Source organism: Mya arenaria, chromosome 7 (genome assembly GCF_026914265.1).
Source record: "Mya arenaria isolate MELC-2E11 chromosome 7, ASM2691426v1".
Classification (NCBI taxonomy): domain Eukaryota; kingdom Metazoa; phylum Mollusca; class Bivalvia; order Myida; family Myidae; genus Mya; species Mya arenaria.
Window position 1 is genome coordinate 35340735 of NC_069128.1, and position 18884 is coordinate 35359618.

At 40.8% G+C, this 18884-nt stretch overlaps 1 long non-coding RNA gene across 1 annotated transcript; it reads left to right on the forward strand.

The window, feature by feature from the left end:
- The first annotated feature begins 10065 nt into the window (after positions 1 to 10065).
- On the forward strand, positions 10066 to 16061 carry LOC128240051 (uncharacterized). Its single transcript, XR_008262023.1, has 3 exons — positions 10066 to 10218; positions 13171 to 13251; positions 15945 to 16061. It is a non-coding gene; the product is annotated as an uncharacterized LOC128240051 (long non-coding RNA).
- Positions 16062 to 18884: the final 2823 nt, after the last annotated feature.

The following is an 18884-nucleotide window of genomic DNA, read 5'->3' on the forward strand; positions in this document are numbered from 1 at the left end:
ACGCTAAACCCTTCAAGATGCACCCCTTGGGGTGTGCGGGATGATAGTTTTTGACTGGTTTCAGCAGCGTCAAAGTACGCGCAAATTCGCGACATTTCGTACACAAAAACGCGCTCCCATATAGCTACTAAGGGGGAGCTAATCTCGAAGGTATCTTCGGAAACAAGAGTGATAGGAGCTTGGTTCTGGTATTGAAATTTACGTCTCACCATACCCTACGTCACGCGCACGTCGGTGCATCTCTGACGTTATTACGTCACAGTTTTCATTCGCCTATAACGTTATTTTATACACTAAAATGCAGCACAAAATGCCGTAAAATGGGGTCGGCAATCTCGAAGATATCTCAGCATCCTACACGTGATCAGGCTGGGACCAATTTTCCGTGTAGGGATGCTAAACCCTTCAAGATGCACCCCTTGGGGTGTGCGGGATGATAGTTTTTGACTGGTTTCAGCAGCGTCAAAGTACGCGCAAATTCGCGACATTTCGTACACAAAACGCGCTCCCATATAGCTACTAAGGGGGAGCTAATCTCGAAGGTATCTTCGGAACCAAGAGTGATAGGAGCTTGGTTCTGGTATTGAAATTTACGTCTCACCATACCCTACGTCACGCGCACGTCGGTGCATCTCTGACGTTATTACGTCACAGTTTTCATTCGCCTATAACGTTATTTTATACACTAAAATGCAGCACAAAAATGCCGTAAAATGGGGTCGGCAATCTCGAAGATATCTCAGCCCCTACACGTGATCAGGCTGGGACCAATTTTTCCATGTAGGGGACGCTAAACCCTTCAAGATGCACCCCTTGGGGTGTGCGGGATGATAGTTTTTGACTGGTTTCAGCAGCGTCAAAGTACGCGCAAATTCGCGACATTTCGTACACAAAAGCGCTCCCATATAGCTACTAAGGGGGAGCTAATCTCGAAGGTATCTTCGGAACCAAGAGTGATAGGAGCTTGGTTCTGGTATTGAAATTTACGTTCACCATACCCTACGTCACGCGCACGTCGGTGCATCTCTGACGTTATTACGTCACAGTTTCATTCGCCATAACGTTATTTTATACACTAAAATGCAGCACAAAATGCCGTAAAATGGGGTCGGCAATCTCGAAGATATTCAGCATCCCTACACGTGATCAGGCTGGGACCATTTTCCATGTAGGGGACGCTAAAACCTTCAAGATGCACCCCTTGGGGTGTGCGGGATGATAGTTTTTGACTGGTTTCAGCAGCGTCAAAGTACGCGCAAATCGCGACATTTCGTACACAAAACGCGCTCCCATATAGCTACAAGGGGGAGCTAATCTCGAAGGTATTTCGGAACCAAGAGTGATAGGAGCTTGGTTCTGGTATTGAAATTTACGTCTCAACATACCCTACGTCACGCGCACGTCGGTGCATCTCTGACGTTATTACGTCACAGTTTTCATTCGCCTATAACGTTATTTTATACACTAAAATGCAGCAAAAAAAGCCGTAAAATGGGGTCGGCAATCTCGAAGATATCTCAGCATCCCTACACGTGATCAGGCTGGGACCAATTTTCCATGTAGGGGACGCTAAACCCTTCAAGATGCACCCTTGGGGTGTGCGGGATGATAGTTTTGACTGGGTTCAGCAGCGTCAAAGTACGCGCAAATTCGCGACATTTCGTACACAAAACGCGCTCCCATATAGCTACTAAGGGGGAGCTAATCTCGAAGGTATCTTCGGAACCAAGAGTGATAGGAGCTTGGTTCTGGTATTGAAATTACGTCTCACCATACCCTACGTCACGCGCACGTCGGTGCATCTCTGACGTTATTACGTCACAGTTTTCATTCGCCTATAACGTTATTTATACACTAAAATGCAGCACAAAATGCCGTAAAATGGGGTCGGCAATCTCGAAGATATCTCAGCATCCCTACACGTGATCAGGCTGGGACCAATTTTTCCATGTAGGGGACGCTAAACCCTTCAAGATGCACCCCTGGGGTGTGCGGGATGATAGTTTTGACTGGTTTCAGCAGCGTCAAAGTACGCGCAAATTCGCGACATTTCGTACACAAAACGCGCTCCCATATAGCTACTAAGGGGGAGCTAATCTCGAAGGTATCTTCGGAACCAAGAGTGATAGGAGCTTGGTTCTGGTATTGAAATTTACGTCACAGTTTTCATTCGCCTATAACGTTATTTTATACACTAAAATGCAGCACAAAATGCCGTAAAAAGGGGTCGGCAATCTCGAAGATATCTCAGCATCCCTACACGTGATCAGGCTGGGACCAATTTTTCCATGTAGGGGACGCTAAACCCTTCAAGATGCACCCCTTGGGGTGTGCGGGATGATAGTTTTTGACTGGTTTCAGCAGCGTCAAAGTACGCGCAAATTCGCGACATTTCGTACACAAAACGCGCTCCCATATAGCTACTAAGGGGGAGCTAATCTCGAAGGTATCTTCGGAACCAAGAGTGATAGGAGCTTGGTTCTGGTATTGAAATTTACGTCTACCATACCCTACGTCACGCGCACGTCGGTGCATCTCTGACGTTATTACGTCACAGTTTTTCATTCGCCTATAACGTTATTTTATACACTAAAATGCAGCACAAAATGCCGTAAAATGGGGTCGGCAATCTCGAAGATATCTCAGCATCCCTACACGTGATCAGGCTGGGACCAATTTTTCCATGTAGGGGACGCTAAACCCTTCAAGATGCACCCCTTGGGGTGTGCGGGATGATAGTTTTTGACTGGTTTCAGCAGCGTCAAAGTACGCGCAAATTCGCGACATTTCGTACACAAAACGCGCTCCCATATAGCTACTAAGGGGGAGCTAATCTCGAAGGTATCTTCGGAACCAAGAGTGATAGGAGCTTGGTTCTGGTATTGAAATTTACGTCTCACCATACACTACGTCACGCGCACGTCGGTGCATCTCTGACGTTATTACGTCACAGTTTTCATTCGCCTATAACGTTATTTTATACACTAAAATGCAGCACAAAATGCCGTAAAATGGGGTCGGCAATCTCGAAGATATCTCAGCATCCCTACACGTGATCAGGCTGGGACCAATTTTTCCATGTAGGGGACGCTAAACCCTTCAAGATGCACCCCTTGGGGTGTGCGGGATGATAGTTTTTGACTGGTTTCAGCAGCGTCAAAGTACGCGCAAATTCGCGACATTTCGTACACAAATGCGCTCCCATATAGCTACTAAGGGGGAGCTAATCTCGAAGGTATCTTCGGAACCAAGAGTGATAGGAGCTTGGTTCTGGTATTGAAATTTACGTCTCACCATACCCTACGTCACGCGCACGTCGGTGCATCTCTGACGTTATTACGTCACAGTTTCATTCGCCTATAACGTTATTTTATACACTAAAATGCAGCACAAAATGCCGTAAAATGGGGTCGGCAATCTCGAAGATATCTCAGCATCCCTACACGTGATCAGGCTGGGACCAATTTTTCCATGTAGGGGACGCTAAACCCTTCAAGATGCACCCCTTGGGGTGTGCGGGATGATAGTTTTTGACTGGTTTCAGCAGCGTCAAAGTACGCGCAAATTCGCGACATTTCGTACACAAAAAGCGCTCCCAAATAGCTACTAAGGGGGAGCTAATCTCGAAGGTATCTTCGGAACCAATGTGATAGGAGCTTGGTTCTGGTATTGAAATTTACGTCTCACCATACCCTACGTCACGCGCACGTCGGTGCATCTCTGACGTTATTACGTCACAGTTTTCATTCGCCTATAACGTTATTTTATACACTAAAATGCAGCACAAAATGCCGTAAAATGGGGTCGGCAATCTCGAAGATATCTCAGCATCCCTACACGTGATCAGGCTGGGACCAATTTTTCCATGTAGGGGACGCTAAACCCTTCAAGATGCACCCCTTGGGGTGTGCGGGATGATAGTTTTTGACTGGTTTCAGCAGCGTCAAAGTACGCGCAAATTCGCGACATTTCGTACACAAAAGCGCTCCCATATAGTACTAAGGGGGAGCTAATCTCGAAGGTATCTTCGGAACCAAGAGTGATAGGAGCTTGGTTCTGGTATTGAAATTTACGTCTCACCATACCCTACGTCACGCGCACGTCGGTGCACTGCTGGCGTTATTACGTCACAGTTTTCATTCGCTATAACGTTATTTTATACACTAAAATGCAGCACAAAATGCCGTAAAATGGGGTCGGCAATCTCGAAGATATCTCAGCATCCCTACACGTGATCAGGCTGGGACCAATTTTTCCATGTAGGGGACGCTAAAACCTTCAAGATGCACCCCTTGGGGTGTGCGGGATGATAGTTTTGACTGGTTTCAGCAGCGTCAAAGTACGCGCAAATTCGCGACATTTCGTACACGAAACGCGCTCCCATATAGCTACTAAGGGGGAGCTAATCTCGAAGGTATCTTCGGAACCAAGAGTGATAGGAGTTGGTTCTGGTATTGAAATTTACGTCTCACCATACCCTACGTCACGCGCACGTCGGTGCATCTCTGACGTTATACGTTCACAGTTTTCATTCGCCTATAACGTTATTTTATACACTAAAATGCAGCACAAAATGCCGTAAAATGGGGTCGGCAAATCTCGAAGATATCTCAGCATCCCTACACGTGATCAGGCTGGGACCAATTTTTCATGTAGGGGACGCTAAACCCTTCAAGATGCACCCCTTTGGGTGTGCGGGATGATAGTTTTTGACTGGTTTCAGCAGCGTCAAAGTACGCGCAAATTCGCGACATTTCGTACACAAAAGCGCTCCCATATAGCTACTAAGGGGAGCTAATCTCGAAGGTATCTTCGGAACCAAGAGTGATAGGAGCTTGGTTCTGGTATTGAAATTTACGTCTCACCATACCCTACGTCACGCGCACGTCGGTGCATCTCTGACGTTATTACGTTCACAGTTTTCATTCGCCTATAACGTTATTTATACACTAAAATGCAGCACAAAATGCCGTAAAATGGGGTCGGCAATCTCGAAGATATCTCAGCGTCCCCTACACGTGATCAGGCTGGGACCAATTTTTCCATGTAGGGGACGCTAAACCCTTCAAGATGCACCCCTTGGGGTGTGCGGGATGATAGTTTTGACTGGTTTCAGCAGCGTCAAAGTACGCGCAAATTCGCGACATTTCGTACACAAAAGCGCTCCCATATAGCTACTAAGGGGAGCTAATCTCGAAGGTATCTTCGGAACCAAGAGTGATAGGAGCTTGGTTCTGGTATTGAAATTTACGTCTCACCATACCCTACGTCACGCGCACGTCGGTGCATCTCTGACGTTATTACGTCACAGTTTTCATTCGCCTATAACGTTATTTTATACACTAAAATGCAGCACAAAATGCCGTAAAATGGGGTCGGCAATCTCGAAGATATCTCAGCATCCCTACACGTGATCAGGCTGGGACCAATTTTCCATGTAGGGGACGCTAAACCCTCAAGATGCACCCCTTGGGGTGTGCGGGATGATAGTTTTGACTGGTTTCAGCAGCGTCAAAGTACGCGCAAATTCGCGACATTTCGTACACAAAAGCGCTCCATATAGCTACTAAGGGGGAGCTAATCTCGAAGGTATCTTCGGAACCAAGAGTGATAGGAGCTTGGTTCGGTATTGAAATTTACGTCTCACCATACCCTACGTCACGCGCACGTCGGTGCATCTCTGAGTTATTACGTCACAGTTTCATTCGCCTATAACGTTATTTTATACACTAAAATGCAGCACAAAATGCCGTAAAATGGGGTCGGCAATCTCGAAGATATCTCAGCATCCCTACACGTGATCAGGCTGGGACCAATTTTTCCATGTAGGGGACGCTAAACCCTTCAAGATGCACCCTTGGGGTGTGCGGGATGATAGTTTTTGACTGGTTTCAGCAGCGTCAAAGTACGCGCAAATTCGCGACATTTCGTACAAAAACGCGCTCCCATATAGCTACTAAGGGGGAGCTAATCTCGAAGGTATCTTCGGAACCAAGAGTGATAGGAGCTTGGTTCTGGTATTGAAATTTACGTCTCACAATACCCTACGTCACGCGCACGTCGGTGCATCTCTGACGGTATTACGTCACAGTTTCATTCGCCTATAACGTTTTTTATACACTAAAATGCAGCACAAAATGCCGTAAAATGGGGTCGGCAATCTCGAAGATATCTCAGCATCCCTACACGTGATCAGGCTGGGACCAATTTTCCATGTAGGGGACGCTAAACCCTTCAAGATGCACCCCTTGGGGTGTGCGGGATGATAGTTTTTGACTGGTTTCAGCAGCGGTCAAAGTACGCGCAAATTCGCGACATTTCGTACACAAAACGCGCTCCCATATAGCTACTAAGGGGGAGCTAATCTCGAAGGTATCTTCGGAACCAAGAGTGATAGGAGCTTGGTTCTGGTATTGAAATTTACGTCTCACCATACCCTACGTCACGCGCACGTCGGTGCATCTCTGGACGTTATTACGTCACAGTTTTCATTCGCCTATAACGTTATTTTATACACTAAAATGCAGCACAAAATGCCGTAAAATGGGGTCGGCAATCTCGAAGATATCTCAGCATCCCTACACGTGATCAGGCTGGGACCAATTTTCCATGTAGGGGACGCTAAACCCTTCAAGATGCACCCCTTGGGGTGTGCGGGATGTAGTTTTTGACTGGTTTCAGCAGCGTCAAAGTACGCGCAAATTCGCGACATTTCGTACACAAATGCGCTCCCATATAGCTACTAAGGGGGAGCTAATCTCGAAGGTATCTTCGGAACCAAGAGTGATAGGAGCTTGGTTCTGGTATTGAAATTTACGTCTCACCATACCCTACGTCACGCGCACGTCGGTGCATCTCTGACGTTATACGTCACAGTTTTCATTCGCCTATAACGTTATTTTATACACTAAAATGCAGCACAAAATGCCGTAAAATGGGGTCGGCAATCTCGAAGATATCTCAGCATCCCTACACGTGATCAGGCTGGGACCAATTTTTCCATGTAGGGGACGCTAAACCCTTCAAGATGCACCCCTTGGGGTTGCGGGATGATAGTTTTGACTGGTTTCAGCAGCGTCAAAGTACGCGCAAATTCGCGACATTTCGTTACACCAAAATGCGCTCCCATATAGCTACTAAGGGGGAGCTAATCTCGAAGGTATCTTCGGAACCAAGAGTGATAGGGTATGGTATTGAAATTTACGTCTCACCATACCCTACGTCACGCGCACGTCGGTGCATCTCTGACGTTATTACGTCACAGTTTTCATTCGCCTATAACGTTATTTTATACACTAAAATGCAGCACAAAATGCCGTAAAATGGGGTCGGCAATCTCGAAGATATCTCAGCATCCCTACACGTGATCAGGCTGGGACCAATTTTTCCATGTAGGGGACGCTAAACCCTTCAAGATGCACCCCTTGGGTGTGCGGGATGATAGTTTTTGACTGGTTTCAGCAGCGTCAAAGTACGCGCAAATTCGCGACATTTCGTACACAAAACGCGCTCCCATATAGCTACTAAGGGGGAGCTAATCTCGAAGGTATCTTCGGAACCAAGAGTGATAGGAGCTTGGTTCTGGTATTGAAATTTACGTCTCACCATACCCTACGTCACGCGCACGTCGGTGCATCTCTGACGTTATTACGTCACAGTTTTCATTCGCCTATAACGTTATTTTATACACTAAAATGCAGCACAAAATGCCGTAAAATGGGGTCGGCAATCTCGAAGATATCTCAGCATCCCTACACGTGATCAGGCTGGGACCAATTTTCCATGTAGGGGACGCTAAACCCTTCAAGATGCACCCCTTGGGGTGTGCGGGATGATAGTTTTTGACTGGTTTCAGCAGCGTCAAAGTACGCGCAAATTCGCGACATTTCGTACACAAAACGCGCTCCCATATAGCTACTAAGGGGGAGCTAATCTCGAAGGTATCTTCGGAACCAAGAGTGATAGGAGCTTGGTTCTGGTATTGAAATTTACGTCTCACCACCTACGTCACGCGCACGTCGGTGCATCTCTGACGTTATTACGTCACAGTTTTCATTCGCCTATAACGTTATTTTATACACTAAAATGCAGCACAAAATGCCGTAAAATGGGGTCGGCAATCTCGAAGATATCTCAGCATCCCTACACGTGATCAGGCTGGGACCAATTTTTCCATGTAGGGGACGCTAAACCCTTCAAGATGCACCCCTTGGGGTGTGCGGGATGATAGTTTTTGACTGGTTTCAGCAGCGTCAAAGTACGCGCAAATTCGCGACATTTCGTACACAAAATGCGCTCCCATATAGCTACTAAGGGGGAGCTAATCTCGAAGGTATCTTCGGAACCAAGAGTGATAGGAGCTTGGTTCTGGTATTGAAATTTACGTCTCACCATACCCTACGTCACGCGCACGTCGGTGCATCTCTGACGTTATTACGTGACAGTTTCCATTCGCCTATAACGTTATTTTATACACTAAAATGCAGCACAAAATGCCCTAAAATGGGGTTGGCAATCTCGAAGATATCTCAGCATCCCTACACGTGATCAGGCTGGGACCAATTTTTCCATGTAGGGGACGCTAAACCCTTCAAGATGCACCCCTTGGGGTGTGCGGGATGATAGTTTTTGACTGGTTTCAGCAGCGTCAAAGTACGCGCAAATTCGCGACATTTCGTACACAAAACGCGCTCCCATATAGCTACTAAGGGGGAGCTAATCTCGAAGGTATCTTCGGAACCAAGAGTGATAGGAGCTTGGTTCTGGTATTGAAATTTACGTCTCACCATACCCTACGTCACGCGCACGTCGGTGCATCTCTGACGTTATTACGTCACAGTTTTCATTCGCCTATAACGTTATTTTATACACTAAAATGCAGCACAAAATGCCGTAAAATGGGGTCGGCAATCTCGAAGATATCTCAGCATCCCTACACGTGATCAGGCTGGGACCAATTTTTCCATGTAGGGGACGCTAAACCCTTCAAGATGCACCCCTTGGGGTGTGCGGGATGATAGTTTTTGACTGGTTTCAGCAGCGTCAAAGTACGCGCAAATTCGCGACATTTCGTACACAAAACGCGCTCCCATATAGCTACTAAGGGGGAGCTAATCTCGAAGGTATCTTCGGAACCAAGAGTGATAGGAGCTTGGTTCTGGTATTGAAATTTACGTCTCACCATACCCTACGTCACGCGCACGTCGGTGCATCTCTGACGTTATTACGTGACAGTTTCCATTCGCCTATAACGTTATTTTATACACTAAAATGCAGCACAAAATGCCGTAAAATGGGGTCGGCAATCTCGAAGATATCTCAGCATCCCTACACGTGATCAGGCTGGGACCAATTTTTCCATGTAGGGGACGCTAAACCCTTCAAGATGCACCCCTTGGGGTGTGCGGGATGATAGTTTTTGACTGGTTTCAGCAGCGTCAAAGTACGCGCAAATTCGCGACATTTCGTACACAAAACGCGCTCCCATATAGCTACTAAGGGGGAGCTAATCTCGAAGGTATCTTCGGAACCAAGAGTGATAGGAGCTTGGTTCTGGTATTGAAATTTACGTCTCACCATACCCTACGTCACGCGCACGTCGGTGCATCTCTGACGTTATTACGTGACAGTTTCCATTCGCCTATAACGTTATTTTATACACTAAAATGCAGCACAAAATGCCGTAAAATGGGGTCGGCAATCTCGAAGATATCTCAGCATCCCTACACGTGATCAGGCTGGGACCCACGTCGCCTTCTGTATTGAATGTCTAAGATAGTGTTCGCCGATTTATCCGGATCTGCGCTTGCGGGGTGGCAAATCTTGTTTTGTAGTATTCTTTAACCGTTTGTATCGTTAACGTTTTCTGGCGTTTATTACATAAGTAAGTACATTGTCACTCAAGAAGCACAGGTGTCAAAATAGTTTGTATGAAAATGGTGTATAAATAAATTTGGGATCCCCGACCTGAGCATACAAAATATTTTTATTGTAAAACGATCATTTCCAACGCCGTAAACTGTTGACTGCTACCACGGGACTGCTACATATGCCAAACACAACAAAAGCAGCAAAAGACGAAGCATAATTGTTGTCGTGTGCAGCCCTTACTAGTATATCGCATCGGTGGATGAACGTGATTTAAAAGGCATCAACGAAACATTCGGTTCAATGGTCATGTTTAGCAAAACCTTGCCTATTTAAACACCATGAGCAGAGGTACCTAGAGATCGGACGAACACAGATTCGGATATCATGATCTTGTGATAGTGTCGCGTCTCAAATTAATGCAAAACAATATATTGACATCTCAATTCTATACATGCGTAAGAATGAAAACCTCAGCCCTAACCCTAACTGATTTAAAATCATTGTATTAAAACGGTACCTGGTCAACTAGCCATTTTAAGGCAAATAGTCTAAAATAATAGACATGTTATACAGGATTCTTCCGATCCCGTACGTCTAAACTGGTTGGTACAAAAAAACAAGGGTGTTTTGAAAAATACTGAAATTGTATTAAGTGGAGTATTTTATGGCTGAAATTGATCATAAAGGTTTATATTCATATTTTACCATGTAAGTGAAGAGTTATTTTGCACAAAACAAGCATTTAATGCATTAAAACACAAATGTCATGATTTTAACACATTATTTACCTTTCAAATAAAACGAAAGTTGACTGACACAGACAACAATTATGCCAAGCGGAACAACTCAACCCAATCGTAATAACTCTGCCACCACCGACAAGCTTCAAATAGACCTCACAAATACATGTACAATCATAACAACTTGGCCATCGGAATCCGATTGTTTTAAAATTGTGTCCTAAAGCCTTGCAGGTTCCCTTCATGTATATATTGTTATGTTTTGACAGAATGAAATGAAGAAAACCGTTCAAACTCATAATTATTCGTTGGATATTTTTTGTGTACGGAACTAATCTAAATTAACATTATCTGGTAATATTTCTTGTTTTTATGATAATTTATATAAGCAATATGCCTTAACCCAGAATCCCAAATAATTACCCACTTTTCATACATACAAAAGAATTTGTACATGAAGGATTTGTCATATTAAAAATCGTAAAAAAAATCCGTCATACAATTACTTGGACTATTGAGCCAAATAGGCCCCATTTTGGTCAATAGCCCTCACTTGGAAAAAAATGGTTAAAACGCCCCCAATTTGGTCAAAACGCCCCAATTTGGTCAAATAGCCACCAGTCCTTTTTATTTAAATGTATATTTGAAGGTAAGTTATAATATTTTTAAGATATTTGTATGAAATTTACATACCCAGTAATTGCTAATCAAACAACAGCATTTGTTGATAATTAAAATGTTTTGAAATATAAAATATAATTTGCACATATTAAAGACTTATTAATTAGAGAAGGTAGGGCATCTAAATTATCACATTGTGCAATAATCCTTCGAAGAAAGATTAAACTGGGTTCACACTTATCTTAATAACTGACTTCAAAGGGTTCACACTTAGCTTAATTACTGACTTCAAATAATTAAGTTTGCACAATATTAAAGTCAGTTCACACTTAGCTTTATAACTGACTTCAAACAAGTTTGCACACCTACTCATTGATATTTATGCCCCCCTTTGAATAAGAGGGGTATATATATATATTGCTTTGAACATGTCGGTCAATCCGTCCGTCCGTCGGTAGACCAAAGCTTGTCGGGGTGATAACTCAACAATTCCTTGACATATGGTCATCAAACTTGACATGGAGATAGGGCATGACCAGTAGATGACCCCTATTGATTTCAGAGGTCATCATGTCAAAGGTCAAGGTCACAGTGACCTTAAATGGTAAAAGGATTTTAAAGCTTGTCCGAGTGATTGATCAACAATGCCTAGACCTATGGTCGTCAAAATTTACATGGAGGCTGTGGTCATCGGGTCAAAGGTTAAGGTCACAGTGACCTTTAATGATACATGGTTGTCCGATTGGCAATTTGACAATGCCTGCACCCATGGCCCTCAATCTTGACTTGGAGGTGGTGTCTGACCAGTAGATGACCCCTATTGATTTTGGGGGTCTTCAAGTCAAAGGTCAAAGGTCACAGTGACCTTGAAGTCAAACACAACAATTCCTGGACCATCAAATTGGCATGAAGGTTGGGCCTGACCAGCAGTCTCATGATTCCTCTTGATTTTGATTTCATTGGGTCAAAGATCACGAAAAGGTTAACAAAGCTTCTCCCAGAGATATCTCAACAAAGCCTGGACCTATGATCATCACATTTGACTTGGGGGTTGGGCCTTAACTGTAGATGACACCTTTTAATATATGAGGAAGGGGTCATCGGTCAATGGTCAATGTCACAGTTACCTTGAACGCAAAAAGCTTGTCTGTGTGATAACTTGACAATGCCTGCACCCATGGCCCTAAAGCTTAAAAGATTGATTGTTAGCAAAGCTTTCATTGTAGAAATGAGTTCATGAATATGGTGCTGGATGACAATTTTTAAAGAAAATATCGGGTTATTCATGTTTGTTTTGTATTATTGACATTTTTAAGTGTATTTTTTTTTTTTTCATTTTTAATAAGTCATATTTATTAATTGTGAGTGTTTGGTTGCAAAATGGACTATCCTTGTGTAGAAAGCATTAAAACTGTCAAATATATATGGCGCAATATATTCTCCATCAACAGATTCTTGCATTTTTCTTTTCGGATTTTTTTTTGAAAAGGAATATTTATAACAACATCAAAATTTAAGTGTTAAGTACAAATAACGCCATGTCAGCCGTATAAAAAATGAATTGTCCGATATATCACTGTCTGTTTCCGGACTTTCCCTGTGCCATCATACTTCATTACAACTGGAATTTTAAGCTTCTTGACCCGACCGACACTTTCCACATAATTATATTTGAAAAAAGGTATTGAAAATATTTACTAAATGTAAAAAATATATCTGAGTGGCTAAATCTAGTTGTCTTGTATATGTGTTTTCAGAGCAAAACCACAATAAAGAAGCTTGATTTTGTAACAGAAACCTGGTTGTATATTGCTGACTAAGACCGAATGACTACTAGTATAACATTACAAGCTCCTGTGTGCTGTGCTTGTTTAAGTCAACTTTTTTTCAGTCAGTTTGATATATAATTATGTTTGCCCTTTTTTGTCCCTTTTAACAGGACTATTTCCTGTATTGGTGGAGGAGAAAACTGATGCTTCCTCCTATTGGGATACAGATGCAGAGAACCCAATTTTCAAAAGTATGTAACGATTATTGTGATTCTTTATGATTTATCTTCTCTTTTTCATTCTGCAGTATATGTTGGTAAGCTAGAATTGAAAATAGTGATAAGTGCCAAGTAAATAACACCCACTTTTGAATATTTCTAAATTATTTTTTTGTTTTCTGACATGCGTGATCCTTACCACTCCTGTGATTTCTCTAGATAACGCTCCAGGGCTTTCATTAAAGTGACACTCTTATCAAAATCAATATATACACATGTAAAAACATAAATTTTTACTGATAAACCTTTAACGACTTACTAAAAAATGCATTTATGTACAATATTTATTACTGATAAGTAAGTTTGTAACCCTGTATTTTATAACAGGAAATTGCAAAAATATTAAATGATTGGTGATAGTTAAAAGATTTACTGTGATCTACTATAGTGGCATAAGGTAGAAATACAGTCTTTTAATTTTATGCACATTTTTACAAATTAAACTCTGTATCCTTCTTAAGAACAATTGTTTTCAACATTTATTCATCCTTTGTGGGATATTAAAACAAAGAATTAATTGTAGTAAATCTAATTTGGGAGTATTAAAGAGTGTTTATTTAAGACTTTGAAACTGGAAGTATTAACTTCCTGTCAATCATTATTTGAAGTATTTACTGAAATTTGGAAGTTTAGGTCTCTCGCAGTTTTCAGCTTGTAGTAAAACATCAAATAATTGGCAAGTTGCCATAATCAGAGATTTCATATTATTAAAATACATACTTCTTGAAGCCTGATTCAAATTGTGGCCATCAAAGTAATATTGACACCAGGTGTTGATATTTTTAAATTCCAAGCTCTCAACTGTGGAAGTTTTCTTCAAAATTATGGAAGTTTCTGTATATCCAAAGAATCAATTTTGGAAGTATTAGCCAATATCTAATCTAGGGAGTATATAATATACTTTAAACTTTAACGGAAGCCTTTACACTCTCCAAAACATGCATATAATGATTTATGCCAAAAGCTTTTCCCCTCATGAAACAATACCAAATTATTACACCTGTGCTTGGCATCACATTATTTGAACAAGCCTGTCTATATAAAATCTAGAATTTAATAAAACCAAGAAAGCAGTTCACCAGTGCAAGGCTTATAGGCTTGTGCAGTTTTTACCACATGTCTTGAATGTTTAATTTTTGAGGGATGTCACTTTAGCTTTTATTAAATAGCAGACACTTTAATTGCCAAATTTAAAAGGTCATCCTCTTCAGATGCATGAATATGACCTGCCCCACTCACATGAGTCTGTTCATTGTAAATCATTTTCTTTGTGTTGAACAAAACTAATTTAAAACTATATTAAACTTAGACAATATTGATGTATGTCCCTATGTATGTTAATGACCAAATATAATCAAAGTTGTCAAAAAAATCAATCTGTGAGAGTGCAGCTTTTAAACTTCTAAATTGTCCACACAGTTAATCAACAAACCTGGTACACAATACTTACACTGTACCGACATTCCTCGTACATAATACTTACACTGTACCGACATTCCTCGTACATAATACTTACACTGTACCGACATTCCTCGTACATAATACTTACACTGTACCGACATTCCTCGTACACAATACTTACACTGTACCGACATTCCTCGTACACAATACTTTCACTGCACCGTCATTCCTCGTACACAATACTTACACTGTACCGACATTCCTCGTACACAATACTGTACCGACATTCCTCGTACACAATACTTACACTGTACCGACATTCCTCGTACACAATACTGTACCGACATTCCTCGTACACAATACTGTACCGACATTCCTCGTACACAATACTTACACTGTACCGACATTCCTCGTACACAATACTTACACTGTACCGACATTCCTCGTACACAATACTGTACCGACATTCCTCGTACACAATAATTACACTGTACCGACATTCCTCGTACACAATACTTACACTGTACCGACATTCCTCGTACACAATACTGTACCGACATTCCTCGTACACAATACTGTACCGACACATTCCTCGTACACAATAATTACACTGTACCGACATTCCTCGTACACAATACTTACACTGTACCGACATTCCTCGTACACAATACTTACACTGTACCGACATTCCTCGTACACAATACTTACACTGTACCGACATTCCTCGTACACAATACTTACACTGTACCGACATTCCTCGTACACAATACTTACACTGTACCGACATTCCTCGTACACAATACTGTACCGACATTCCTCGTACACAATACTGTACCGACATTCCTCGTACATAATACTTACACTGTACCGACATTCCTCGTACATAATACTTACACTGTACCGACATTCCTCGTACACAATACTTACACTGTACCAACATTCCTCGTACACAATACTTACACTGTACCAACATTCCTCGTACATAATACTTCCACTCTAACGACATTCCACGTACATAATACTTACACAACTTACAATGTACCAACTTTTTTTTTGTCAGCAGCTCTGTGTCACTGGTTTTCAGACACTGTGCAGAAATTGGCTCATTCCAAGACAAAAAGTGAAATATGTTGTCAACCTGTGAGACTGCAGCTTTAAACATGAGTATTTTTCACTCAACCTCCTTGATCACTTACCTTTAGGTTAATGCACCTCTATTTTTATTTGTTTTAGGATTTTATTAATTTGTTTAAAATGTATTACAGGCTGGAGCTACAGCTGCGGCAAATTAAAATGGAAATTATGATGGCAGTGGCCTACTTGTGTTTCACAAACCTTCCACTGAGATTGAGACCAGCATGCAAGACCAAAGTCAAAAAACACAACAAGGTACATTCTTGTTTTATAATTCTTATTGGTTTTTTTGTCACTGTTTGTAACCTGTCTCTGAGCTACTCAATAACAAGGATTTTTGGTGAAATAACTGTTTTGTGCACAATGTTAGAAGACTGAGCATGCTCAAGTTAAACTTTATTTATTCTACAACAATTGTGAAGGAAGTTTTATTAACTTGTACAAGTTCGCTCTCTTGGAATGATGTTGGGAGAGAGTCTGTAGTTGAGGGAAAACTGGACAACCTTAGAGCTTGACAACAGCCAACCAAACACAAATGTGCCGAAGGAATCAAACCAACCATACAAATAATTGAATAGTTAGTTATTGCTTAGTTGAAGCTCTGTCTATTGGTAGCAAATATGCCTGTATGGTTATAGTATTAAGACAAGAAAACTTTAATGTGTGAGAAATATTTTAAATTTTGTCCATTAAAGTTTAGTTTAAAATTCCAATTTGATTACATTTTCTTATTTTAAACTTTTATAAAACAAAGATTTTGTAGTACAACTACTTAAAGGGACTCACTTATGCTTTTGGATCAATTTAAATGTACCTGAAGACTTATTTTATAATTATTTGACTCTTTGAAACCAAAATTGCAGGAAAACAGCAACAACTAAAGTATTTAGAATAATCTGGCTGTATTGGGGTGCAAACCCACTGCAGAACAGGCAAGAAAAAACAGTAAACTGATGCCTTCACCACTCAGTCCAAAGGACTCCTATAATAGCTGATGTATATTTCAACTGTAGCCTGGATATACAAGTATTATGGGTCAGTCCGTTTATATTCTTTATTTCCAATTACAAAAAGGAAAAGGCCAGCAGTGTAATAAGTATTATTTAACAACAATGCAAAAAATTAGAAAACATTTTTCAGATGCGACTTCAATAAGTGTCAGGACAGCAATGCCTGAGAGATAGAATGTTACTGGTAATTACATGTATGAATTAATTCTAATATTATCCAAATGATAGTTGTTAAAATGACCACTTAAATACATACACACTGACCACCCTCTCACACACTATATAATGTACGCGCAATCTAAACGCAAGCAGGCAATGATAAATTAACATGAACATATGTATAAAACACCCCGTTACACTTCCCCCATAAGGGAAAGTTTGTCCTCCAATTCTAAAATAAATGTAATACGAGAATAATTTATGCAAAATATATCAATCAAACAAATTTAAGGTACCGTTATCCGATGTTCATCACACCAATCAAAAATGTTATTTAAGTTGTCTCCCTAGCACCGTATAAAATATTACAATGTTAAATGCCTCATCAAAAAGGAAGAAACATACAAATTGTCAATGTGACAAATATATGCATGTGCACATATCTGAGTCGCAAAACAAGAATCTTTTTTTAAACACCATTGAATGCAATTACAAGTTCAGAAAACTAAATGTACAGTATATATATATATATAAGATCAAATAAATAAAATATGAGCACTGAAATAATTCATTATAAATAAACTTGTCTATTACAACCTGAAATAAAACAGAAAATTAATTTATCTCCTGAGACTTGGTTTATATTAAAACAATCAACAACAAAATTGCTGACTTCCTGTTTTGCTTTAAAAAATCATCTTCTCTGAAACCACCACTCTCAATTCAATGATACTTACCAGGAAACCCCTTTGGGTGACCCTCTACAAAAATACATTATGGAGTCACGATTGATCAACAACAACAACAACAACAATAGCAACAACAACAAAATGGCCAACTTCCTATTTTGCTTTCTCCTCTAAAACTACATCTCCAATTTCCATTAAACTTTACAGTAAGCTTCTTTGGGTGACCCCTTACAAAAATACACCAAAGAACATGATTGATCAACAACAACAACAACAACAAAATTGATAAAAATCTGTATGTTATGTAACGTTAACTCTTGAAGCAAGGGCAGCAAGTATTGCTTCATGGTCTCCCTTTTTGTTGAAGATTTCTCTACTTTTTATTTTTTGGAACAAGGGAATAGATTTAAACAAATTAAGTCTTCAACATAATCCCTTTAAGGTAATTATTGTTCTTTTTTTAGGTTCATAGATTCAAATAATTCTAATACAATTAGTCTTTAGAAGATTTTTTTTTATTAATGATAAATTAAATAATCAGACATAATCATTCCATTGAACTTCATGTAGATTATTTTAAGCTACAATCTTATCTTATTTGTGGATAGTGAATAAGCCTTAATGGATTTATTAAAAGAAACATTTGAGTTTGAACATGTGAAGGAAGGTGATGTTGATCTAGATTGTAGAGAAGTGATGATATTAGTGGAAGGTGCTGAAGGTGTTTGATGTTTGATATTAAGAGTTTAAGGCAGTTTATTGATTTAATTGGATGGTACACTGTTTACTGTTTGTGTATCCATAAGGGATGCAAAGGAATGGCAAAACTGTTATTCGAATATTCAGTAATTCTTTCGATCGAATATTCGATTACCAAAGTACATATTTTAGAAGATGTTGTTTATAAACTACTTTGATTATTCGCTAAAGTAATAGCCGGGACATTTTTACCCTACTCTGTCATAGCTAGTACGCGCGGCGGATACCGATTTTCCCCAAATGAGCCTTTGATTTTTAGCTCTACTGGCCAAAGGCCAGAAGAGCTTATGCGATGGTATTTGTACGTAGTATGTGCGTCCGTGCGTCTGTAAACAATTCATGTTTATATGATACAGTCTTCAGTTTTGATTGTATCTTGATGAAACCTGATCATGATCAAATATCCATTAGAGCTGGGTTCCTTTCGAAAACCAGCCAGATCCGCCCATGCATG